The following is a 10,304-nucleotide window of genomic DNA, read 5'->3' as shown; positions in this document are numbered from 1 at the left end:
GAACCTGCGCAGGTGGTATCAGAGGTAGGAATCAAGACAGCCTGGCCTGAGCCTGCGCTTGTGGGCTGCACTCCAGCACCAGCTGCCAAGCAGTGCTGTGGCGTGGGCTGGGGCTGGTCAAGCCGTAGGGGTCAGAAGGCTTCCCAAAGGAAGAGGAGTTGACCCAGTGGGAGGAGAGAGTCCCAGGCCAGAGGAACCTGCAGTAAGGACACATCCCCTGGGACAGGAGTGGCCTCAGCAAGGCCCCGGCCGGGTGGTCTAGTTGGCAGCAGACTCCATGAATTTGCCCTGACGGCTGTGGGGGACCCTGGAGCCTAGCGTTTTTTTTTTCTAAGTCACAAGACACTTAGAACAGTGTCTTGACGGTAATGTTTGTTATTATTGTCTGTTTAGGTGTTTCTCTCCCTCCTGGGATAGCGAGGTTCATCCAGGAATGTCCAGGGGAATCATCTCTGTGTCCCACATTCCATAGTGTTGGGTATATAAAGAACATGTTGGCTCCGTGAATTGAGTAGTTTCTCCTCATTCACTACCCAGCCATGCTCTTTTTTTTTTCCTGCTTCTAAACCTGACACTTTTTTTTTTTTTTACTTTTTTACGTTATTTAATGTGTACCTCCTCACCCACGCCCCACCATAAGCTCCACAAGGGCAGGTATCTTTGTTTTGTTCCTTGTTATATCTCTAGTGCCTGGAACAGTGGCATCTAGTAAGCGCTCCATAAATGCTCGAACTAGATGGGTGAAGGTTGAGTTTGGGATACCCCGCGGGAGGTCGGGTGGAGACGTCCAGGTGATTGATTGTTGGATGTGTGAAACTGCCCCTCAGGAAGGCAAAGGACCAAGCTCTACCGTACCTCCTTCCTCTTCGCGGTCGGGGGCGGTCAGCACCCGGTCCCCGGGGTGAAGGAAGTCTGTATTCCAAAGTTCCAGGAAGTAGGGGCGCCTGGGGCTGGTGGATTCCTGCAGCGTCCCCAGCTCAGCCCAGCTGTCCTCTGGACAGCAGACGGTGGAGCCCAGCTTCGGTCACTAGATGGCGCTGCAGGACAGTTTTCTCTCACTGGGCGACTCGGCTCTCCGGTCGGCCACCTCTGGGTGGGAGCGTGGGGTCCGAAAAAACGACGCCTCCCCCAACTGGTTCTTTGCAGACGGCACCACAAAGTGTCCTGCTGTCCCTGCTCTGAGATCTTATAAAACGGAGCTAGTGACACCCCTCCTGGGCCTGGCCCAGAGGAGTGGGTGGGGAAACTGAGGCAGAGCCACAGGGGAGGGTAGGAGAGGGGCAGATGAGGCCTCCTTGGGAGAGGTCTGCAAGGGGCAGCATTTGGGTGCTCAGCTACTGGGGAGGCTGCAGGGGACTGTGTGACCCTAGGCAATCCCTTAACAGAGAGCGCCTCAGTTTCCTCATCTGTTAAATGGGGCTTAGTTCCCTAAGAAGGTGTGTGTGAAGAGCCAGTAAATCAATACTGGTATAGTACCCAGGACAGGGTCTGGGTGGGTCAGTGCTCAGGGGTGCACAGCAGATATTACAGACACATCCATTTCCCACTCTGAGCAAATGGGAGTGAGTGCCAGAGCTACCCTGGACCCCTGAGGGGACAGGCTTAGGGAGGGTAGGTCCCTCCTCCTCTGCCCCTTTCCGTGGGGGGAGGGCGGGTCGTGAGTCTCCCAGGTAGTCCCTGTCCTGGATGCGTGGCTCTGGGTGAGCTGCTTCACTGCTCTGAGCCTGATTTCTCTGGCCATGCCTGGTACCCCTCAGTATCTGCTTAGCTGGGTCTCATAGAAGAAACAGCACCATGAAATCGCCCCCTCCCTGGCCTCTGTGCCCACTTACCTCATCCCTGTCTCCTTTCTGGCTTTCCTGGAACCAGTTTAACCTCACCAGACCTCAGGGGGTCCAGAGGCTCAGAGGAAGGCAGGCTCTTCTGCAAGGTCACACAGTATTTCAAGAGCAGAGTCAGGACTAAGCTGGGCCTGTGAGTCCTGAATAAGAGTGTGCATGAGTATGTGTGAGTGTGTGTGTGTGTGTGTGGCCTTTAGAATTGTGTGCTGGGGGCAACTGCGATCTTGTGATTTGCTCTTTCTTGTTTCGCCATCATTCTTCCACTTCTGTGTGTCTCTTCATCCTTACCTTACCTCGGGCTCTTGTCTTTCTCTCCATGTCTGTGTCCTTCCCTCCCTGTCTCTAAGCTCTCTCTGGCTCTTCCTCAGTCGCTCTCCCATCCCCCAAGCTCTTGGCTTCCCTCCACCTTCAAACTGAAAACCTAAATGGAATTTCCAATTGCCTTTTCCAACAGGTGATTTCGTGGCTCCTTGTGTCCCAGCCCTCTCCCTTCTCTCCGCCACCTTGCGGTGCATTACTGCTGAGTCCTCTCTCTGCCTCTCACCTCCGACTCCTGCCAGTGGCTTTGAAGTGTGTTTACAAGAGCACTCAAAAGAAAATCCATTTCTGCCCTGTCTGGTTCCAGATTGATGGGGGGGGGGCGCTTCTCTGCCTGTCTCCCCCTGAGCATATTGTCACTAGGCAATAGCTCCGCAGTTTCCTGGGTCAGGGAGGGGATGGTAGGGCCAGGACTGGGGGGATCCTTGGGGTCTGGAGCTGACACAGCTGCTCTGATTCCACAGACTGGGCTCACACAGCTGTGTGCCATGAGCAAGCCACCTTCCTTCTCTGGGCCTGTTTCCTCCTCTTTGAATTGGGCTTGGAGAAGTGTTGTCCAGCCCTCGTCCCAGGGCTGGGGCAAAGGTGAGGGTGAGGATGGGGGTGCACTCAGAGCTTTCTGCTCCTGGGTCCTGAGACCTGGAAGGAGCATGGGTTCTGGAGCCAGGCTATGCATTCAAATTCTGGCTTTTTAATTCACTAGCTGTGTGACCTTGGGTAAGTAACATAACCCCTTTGTGCCTTGGCTTCCTTTCTGTGAGCTGATTATAATCACAACCCTTACCTCCTAGAATTGAAGGACTGTGGGGACTGAATGAGAAGCATTTGGAATAGCACACTGGGCACAGAGTAAGCACTATATATTTGTAAATGAATGATTGCTATGTGGGCCAACAGTTTGCATGCATGAGTATGTACCCGTTGAACCTCTGCTCCTGTGATCAGCACACAGGTGGTTTGGGACCACAGAGAATTATGCCAAGAGCCTGGAGTCAGCAGGTCTGTGTTCAAATACAGCTTTTGCTGCTTACCAACTGTATTTCCTAGGGAGGTTCATCATCTCCCTGAGGTTCATGGCAGGCTGGGGGTTCCTCCCTCACAGGTCTGTTGGAGAGTACAACGAGAAGTTGCATGGAATGTGCTCAGCACTGAGCCTGGTGCTTAATCATGTATTCACTCAACAAACACCTGCTGAGCTCATACTACGAACAAGGTCATGTGCAGGGAGGTGGGGATTTGGGGTGATGAGAGGCTCTGTCCTAGCCTGGGGTTCCTCACACACTCATGTTACATCCTACACAAGTGTGAGCCTCTGCTGCCCCTCGAGAGCCTGTGTTTGTGACCCCAGAGTTTGTGGGGTTCAGGGTGATACCCATAGACAGGCCCCAGGAAGAACAGCCCCACTGGGGGGCATCTGGTAGAGGCAGAGTGGCTTCTTTTCAATGATTTGAGAGAGAAAATTGTTGGCATGACTGATTTTAAGAACTTATAGACAAAGGAAGAAGTGGCTGGAAAATCTCCATGGAGATCTGGAATTGGACAGCAACTCTGGGTGGGGGTTGATGATGGGGTCTTTTGAATGGCTTGACCCTCACCAGCCAAAGACACAGCTCTGTCAGGAAGTTGCTGCGTGCCCCTGGCACATCCCTTACTTCCTGGGCCTCAGTACCCCCTGGGGTAAGATGAGGGGGGTCTCCCAGCCCTGCCAGGCCCCCAGGGTCACTGAGATGTTGAAAGGTTACAAGGAGAGAAAGGGGTGAGCCTGGAAGACTCAGGAGACTTGAGGTCCCTCAGCATGCCAACACACATCTCCCCAGCTAACCGATACCCTGAGAACTCACCAGCAGGTAAGGGCCAAGTGGGGAGGTCCTTAGGCAGAGTGGATGGAGCCCAGACTCTGGGGACCTGGCCTCACTGTAAGCCTTACACGTGTCCCTTCTTTGTTTGGGGTTAGGGTTCCCACCTGGGCAGCGCGGATAGACACTAGGAGTTTGGTGGTAGAGTGTCAGGGTGGGGCTCTGGGAGAGGGAGGGGTGGAGAGGTTCTGGCTCCCAAAGGGAGGGGGATGTTTCTGTCCCTTCCAGCCTCAGTTTTTAAATTCTAATTACATCCCATTAAAATGCAAATTTCCAACAAATGCTGGGAATGGAGGCCCTGTTGTCATGGCAACTGGAGTCTGGGGGTAGGGAGGGGGGAGCCCATCTCCGTCTCCTGATCCTTCCTGACTAAGCAGGGGCCCGCCTGGAAGCCCCCCACCACCTCAGGATTAGGAGCATCTCACCCACAGCTTGGGGGGTGTCCTGCCCTGAGACTAGGTCTTCAGGGAAAGGGAGCTGTGTAACTTTGCTTAAGTCATTTCCCCTTTTGGCCTCAGATTCCCCATCTGTGAATTGGGAATGACATTACAGGCCTCTCTTGCAGGGTCACCCTGGGGATTCAGTGCATTCTTGTACAGCCATCAGAGAAGGGGTCTGTCCTCTGGATGCAGTGCCAGGGGACTTGATGAAGCATGGCCTGGACCCTTCCCTGTGTGGGGTGAAGCTGTCCCCTGCCCTGGAGTTCTAGCCTTTGACCCATCTGTGGACATGGAGCCAAAAGATGGTGTGGGAATGACCTTCAAGTCCCATGTGGACTCGATTCTTCGGGCTGAAGTTTCCCTTGCACTAGTCTTATAGCCTTGGAATTTGTGCTATTCTCTCCTCCCAAGGGGGACATGGATATCTAAAAAATGGTGGGGGGGGTGGATCTTTCTGCTCTCAGTGCATCTGAAAACAAGGGAGGATAAAGAGAAGGCACTTTAGGAAGGGAAAGAATTGGCAAGAGAAGCAGGAACAAATGAACACATGGAAGGAGAAGTTTTCCTTTTTGCCTCTGCTGCTAAGAAGCTCAGACTGAAATGTATTATTACTGTAATAAATGTAATTTATTACATTACTATATTGTTAACGGTAATAAGTGTTCATTTCAACTTTCTAGCACATCTAGCTCACTCCTATTTCCTAAATGATTTCTGATCTATTTTGCTTTTTAAGAAATCCTCTTTAGAAACAGCTGAGAGTATAAATTATAAATTAACAATTATAAGAGAGAGAGAAGGAAAGAGCATGGGCTGCTCTGTACAAACGTTCCAACCCCCAAAACCTCTGGGTAGTTGTGGCCTTATGCTAAGTGCCAGAGGGGAAGAGGTGGGGTGGTGGGGAGTGCGGGCTGTAAAATGCATCTGATGATTGATTTTGAGTTCTTAATGCTAAACTGGTAGGAATGCATCCTCTGAGAACAAGGGCCTGGCTGAAGGGGCTGGTCTGGGGGGGCCTGTTACTGAACCAGATAAGGGCTCATTTCCCAGAAGAGGCTAGAGAATGTGCATTAACTCCCTTACCAATCTTGACAGGACAGGGCTTGGCATTTACACTGTCTACCACAGCTTCCTCTGCAATTAGGCAGGGCCAGGGACCGACTTCTGGCCGAGGGAAGGTTGGTGGTAGGGATGACGCCACTCTGAGCCTGACTTGGCTCTTGAAAGCATCCCTTGCAATCTCCAGTTCATTTTTCTTGCTACTGTGACCTTGGTAAACGTGTTGTGGGAGTCGGGACTGTCCGGTCAGGTGACACATATAAGCAATGAACTGTTGTTGTGTTAAAGCTCCGAGATTTCAAGGTCTGTTTGTTAGGGCAGCACAGCCCATCATATCCTGACTAGTACCCCTCCTAGTTCCCTCCTTGAAAGTCACTCAGGAGTCCCAGGGAGGTTAGGCTTGGGCTCTGGGATGACCTGTGGCATGTGAGGGGCCTGTGAAGAGGCAGAATGAGGGGAGTGGACTTTGTCATAGCTTCGGGGTCATGAGTCTGCTTGGTTGTGAAAACCCCAGTCCTCTGAAGGCTCAGGTTTCAAGAATGCAGAGGACTGAGAAGCCTGGGGCTTGGTCCCTCTACCTCCCCGGCCAGGAGCTAGGGCTTGACAAGGCCTATGGGTGTGCCATGCCTTTGTCTGGGCCGCTGGAGCTTCCTTAACCACAGAGGAGGAAACCTGAAGGTCCGGAGATGGCTTTGAGGTGGGGCTCAGAAAGGAACAAGGGTTAGAGGCCGGTTCTTTCATCCTACCCCTGCACGTCTTTGCTGGCAAGCCCAGGAGAGTCAGCCACCTTTAGGCTTCCTTTGCCAACCTGGAAAAGGTATGAAAAAGTCTGAATCTTTTCACCCCACACAGGTGGAGCTGAGGGTGCTGGGGACAAGGGCTGCGTGAGTGGTGGGGACCTCTCTGGAACCCAGAGCCCCTAACTATGTGTATCTTGAGAGGCTGTATCTGTGTAGGAGCCCTGGACCAAGAGTCAGGATGCAGCCTTGGGGAAGGGAGCAGAGATGGTGGTTAGGACCCGACGCTGGAGCCAGCTGCCTGTGTTCAAATCCTGGCTCCACCATCCATGGGCTGTGTGACCTTGGGCAAACTACTCAAATGCTCTATGCCTTAGTTTCCTCATCATAAAGTGTGTTTAACAATAATGTCAACCTTGTAGGTTGTTGTGAGGATTAGATGAGCATATAAGTGCTTTATGAACGTAGCCATCATGATTTGGGTGCCCATTCACTTACAGAGCGCTTTCCCACCTAACATCTGGTCCTCACACATAATCCATGACAGGCGTCAGACCCATATGACAAATGTGGAAATTGAGGCCTCTACCTGCTCCATGCAGTGGAGAGGCTGGGACTTAGGGGTCAGACCTGGATGTGAGTTCAAATTCAGTCATTTCCTTTATGTCTTTGGGAGATGCTCTCCCCTTTCTGAGCCTGTTTCTTGACCTTTAGAATCAGGATTATAAACCTTGCTCTGCAGGATTTTGGGAACTCACCACTTCCTGGCTGGGTGACCTTTATTAGCCAGGTTACTTACTTCTCAGTGCTTCAGTCTCCTTATCTGAAAAATGGACATGATTATACTAACCCCACTGGATTGTTGTGCAGGTGAAATGGGGTAATGTGCAAAAGTTCTTAGAACAAGGGCCTGGCACATAATAAAGACTGTGTAAGTGTTTGCTGTTATTAATATGATTGTTCACTGATGACATTTGTACATGTGCACGAGATTCCCAAACACTTCCAGGAGGTTCATCCTTGGGGTGTCAGTGTCCCTGGACTAGGCATCCCCTGGGATTCCTTGTCAGACATGGGATGTGTGTGTGTGTGTGTGTGTGGCAGAGACCCCTGTGGAGGTGGAGTTTGCAGGCAGGGGCTTCAAGCCAGAAAGAGCAATTTTGGGTACTGGTTACGCCTCTTAACCACATTGAGGCCTTGAGCAATTCACTTCTTCCCCTCTGAGCCTTTGTTTAGTCTTTTGCAATACTGTGAGGTTAAAGTTAAGCTGGATAAAGTGCCTGACAAGAGAAGACCTTCAAGAAATGATCACAATGCTTATGATGCTCTAGCACATGGTAGTCACAACCAACCAATCCCCTGGCTGTGTGTATGAGCCCTGTGTCTTTTAAAATACCAGGCAGGGGGTTTTCCCTCTGCTTCTTGCTTTCTCCATCAGCTGCCTCCCTGAGCCTCTGCCCAGCAGCACCCTGCTTGTCTCAAAGCCCAAGTGTGATGGAAGGATTCCTGCAGGGAAAGCAGAGGACACACACAGTCCAGAGGAAAATGGGACCCTGGCCTGTCCTTCTCCCTTCCCTGAAACAGGAAAGGAAAATTTCCCTCCCTCTTGGGAACTGTTGCGTTTCCTCAGACTCCAGCACAAAGCTCCTCGGAGACCCAAATGAATTAAAAATGTAATTAAATTAGGAATCATTCATTATATGAAGGCTGGGATCTTCTGGCAGGTGGGATGGTGGAGGAGGGGAGGGGAGGGGAGGCCATCTTTCTGCTGAGGCCCAAAGATCTCTCCTGAGGGATGTGTGTGGCTAAGCCTGGCTGGGCTCAGGGGCTTGGGAGAGAGAGCTGGCCCCCTCTGCACCTGCTACCCTCAGAAGGACCTCCCTCCCCACAGTCTCAGGTAGCTTCAGGATGCCCACTGTCTTCCTACACAACCTTGCACAAGGCCCTTCCTCTCCCAGGCTCAGTTTTTTTCATCTGCAAAGTGAGATGAAGTAGGAAGGAAAGATTCTATTAAACTTTTTAAAGATTGCTTTAGGCAGTAAGTTTCTACCTAAGAACTTGGAGACCTCTGCCTTTGTAACACCTTCCTTGCTCAAGGAGTAAATTTGCACCCTTCTTCCCCAGTCCTAGGATATTTAGCCAAGCATTTCTTTGGCTCAGCTCAGTCACACAGAAGGAAAGGAAAGGAAGTGAATGGGTATGACAGGCTCTGTTGTAGCTGCTGGGGGTGCCGAGTTGAGTGAGATACTTCCTGCCCTGTAGTGTCCGGTGGGAGAGACAGAAGAGTTGGGCCTAGAAAGAGAAATGGGGGAAATAAAGACACTGCAGGTGGGGGGAACAGCGTGTGCAAAGACCTGGAGGCACAAGACAGTGTAGGGATGGGGCAAGTATAACTGGAGCATTGGGGAACAGGTATGTGCCAGGGAGCAAGGCTCCTGAGCCTGGCATGTGATGGGGAAAGGGAGGGTTAGCACTCTTCTACAATCCCAGAGGAAAACAAAAATTTAAAAACTGTCAGAAATGTGATGGAGCTGTCAGGAGTGCATGAAACAGCCACGTACCCTGGGAAACGGAAGTCGGGGCTCTGTTCTGTGACAGTGTGAAAAATCACAACCTTTTCATCAAGATGGGTAATAAAAACAGGAAAACTAGCAGTGCTTTGGTTCATCTCTGCTGAGGACATTGCTCCCAGCCCGCCCAGTTTCCGCCCTCTGGCCTGGATCTGTTTGTGCCTGTCAACACTCGCCCAGCTTTGCAGACACCTCACTCCGCCCTGGTTCCTTGATTTGTCAGCCATCTTCGCTTGTGATGGTCTTCTTGGTCACTGTGGTGATTTGAAAATGATGTCGAAGAAGAAATCACTTTCTCTCCTTGCGAATCTCTGCCTGGGACCACCTGACTCATAATCCCTCCCCTTTGTCTCCTTTCCCTTCCTTCCTGCCACCATCTCTGCCCTCAACCTCAACCCTACTGAACTGCAGGGAGAGGTGTGGGTGGGAATGGACACCGTCCAGCCCAGGGAGAGACGGGCGGTTCAGCACCATGGACAGCGACACGCCGCCGGCTCTCTTGGAGGAGACCCTGCGGATTCAGCGTTGGGCTGATTGGGTGGCCGGGAATGCCGCCTCAGGCGGTCGGGGTGCAGGGCGCTGGGCCGCAGGGGCAGCAGGTGGGGTGTGGGGTCGGGGCGCGCGGCTGATGTCAGAAAAGCTCCCTGTGGGCCCAGAGATGATTTTGCCAATGGAATTCTCTCCTTTGTTCGTAAGACTCCCAAACCCCTTCCCCCGCAACGAACACACGCAACTCCATTTCTCCCTTGCTCTGCAGCCCTTGGCTGTGCTCTCACTTGCTGCATGCTCCACCCTCCCTTCTCCAGCCCCCAGCCTGCCGGCCCCGGGGCAATCAGCCCCACCACCCCAGGCCCTCACCCCCATCTCCCAGGGGAGTTGCTGGGCCGGCAGTCACAGGAGGCTCTGGTGTGGCTCCTCTAATTACACTGTGTGACCTTGGGCAAACATCACCCCGCTCCCACCCAACCTCCTGGCATCAGAAAGGGGGTGCTTTGGACCACGTTGTTTCTGAGCTTGGAGCCAAACCTCATGGTCAGCTTCTGGCAGCCAAATACCTTGGTGGGGAGAGCTGTAGGCAGGGGCACGACGTGTGGATGTGTGCCAGCAGCGGCAGGAGGGCACAGGCAGGCCCGTGGGCTTGGGAGCGGGAGGCAGGGGCTCCAAGAGTGTGTGTGTGTGTGTGTGTGTGTGTGTGTGTGTGTGTGTGTGTGTGTGTGTGTGTTTATGTGTGTGTGTGTGTGTGTGCGCGTGTGTGTGCGCGCGCTGGGGAGGGCAGGGAGGGAGGAAGAACGCGGAGGAGCTGCTGGACCAGAACAGAAGAACCCCTTATCCTGTATATTTAGCTCATCGAGGTATATAAACAGAAACCTGGCGCTGGCGCCGCGCTCCCCCCAAGCGTGAGTCATCAGTGCCGCGGCAGCTAAAGTTAGGCTCCAATCACAGGCTCCCAGCTCCCCTCCTCACTCCCTGTCCCCTTCCCGCT

Source organism: Manis pentadactyla, chromosome 10 (assembly GCF_030020395.1).
Source record: "Manis pentadactyla isolate mManPen7 chromosome 10, mManPen7.hap1, whole genome shotgun sequence".
Classification (NCBI taxonomy): Eukaryota; Metazoa; Chordata; class Mammalia; order Pholidota; family Manidae; genus Manis; species Manis pentadactyla.
This window is presented reverse-complemented; position numbering follows the sequence as displayed.